At 45.4% G+C, this 1237-nt stretch overlaps 1 protein-coding gene across 3 annotated transcripts in view; it reads right to left on the bottom strand.

Moving 5' to 3' along the window:
- The window catches only part of Adap2 (ArfGAP with dual PH domains 2), a 25995-nt gene that overhangs the window by 12860 nt on the left and 11898 nt on the right, over window positions 1-1237 (bottom strand). The gene's annotated exons all lie outside the window — the stretch shown is intronic.

Here is a 1237-nt window from a genome sequence, read left to right as displayed (position 1 = left end):
TTCGAGGCCAGCCTGGTCTACAGAGTGAGTTCCAGGACAGTCAGGGCTATACAGGGAAACCCTGTCTCGAAAAACAAAAACAAAAACAAAAACAACAACAAAAAAACAATCAACAAACAAATAAAAGGTGTGAGAGAGGTGGGCACTAGGGAGCAGTTCAGAGTCACACACACACACACACACACACACACACACACACACACACACACCCAGTTTGAGGGACCCTTGGAAAATCCATTCCTCTAACTCCAGATATCTCCTGCCCAAGGTTCTCTCACCAGCATAATCATACTCACATGTAAAATAAAATGAAGAGATCTAATTTTAAAAAAGTATTTTAGCAAGGTGGTAGTAGCACACACCACTGATCCCAGGCACTCCAGAGAAAGAGGCAGAGGCAGAGGCAGATGGATTTCTGAGTTTGAGGCCAGCCTGGCCTACAAATCAAGTTCCAGAACAGCTTAAGGCTGCACAGAGAAACCTTGTTTTGACTCCTCCCACAAAAACGTTGTTAAATGGGTGTTGGGCTGAGGAAATACCCACTGTGTGACCTGAGTAGGGGACCTGACCTGTCCCTGTCCCTTGAATGTGGGGAGAAAATATTTTCAAGGTTGTCAGACATTCAGACATGAAGGGTAACAGTCACCAAGAGCATGTCTGGCAAAGTTAAATGACCCCAAAGTGTCAGCCAGTGTTGCCCCCGTGTGCACTTGGCGACTCTGCCCTGTTCCATCACCACTATGCCGAGGACCTGAGCCAGTTTACTCTCACATGAGAGTATCCTGTGTTTGACTGCTCTGCTCCTACCTGCTGACCTCCCAGTCTTGCTATGTATCCTAATTTGGCTGCAAACCCATGATCCTCCTGCCTCAGTCTGCCAAGTGCTAGGACTATAAAAATCATAACGTTTCTCAAACATTTTTTGTGTGTCCTAATCACTCAAGACTCTGTTATAGTTTCTAACTGAGCAGGTCTCCGGTGGCCTGAGACTAGTTTTGTTTATTGATTTTTGGGACTGGACAGATAAATGGCTTGCTCAGCAGTTAAGAACACTGCCTGTCCCTCCAGAGGACCTAGCTTTAACTCCCAGGACCCACATTGATCTATAACTCCGATTCCAGGGCAGTCTGATGCCATACCCTGGCCTTACTGAGCACCAGGCATGAGTGTGATACACAAACACAATGCAGGCAAAACACCCCTATACATAAAATAACTTTTTTTTTTTTTTTTTTTT

Source organism: Mastomys coucha, unplaced genomic scaffold (assembly GCF_008632895.1).
Source record: "Mastomys coucha isolate ucsf_1 unplaced genomic scaffold, UCSF_Mcou_1 pScaffold5, whole genome shotgun sequence".
NCBI lineage: Eukaryota > Metazoa > Chordata > Mammalia > Rodentia > Muridae > Mastomys > Mastomys coucha.
This window is presented reverse-complemented; position numbering and strand designations above follow the sequence as displayed.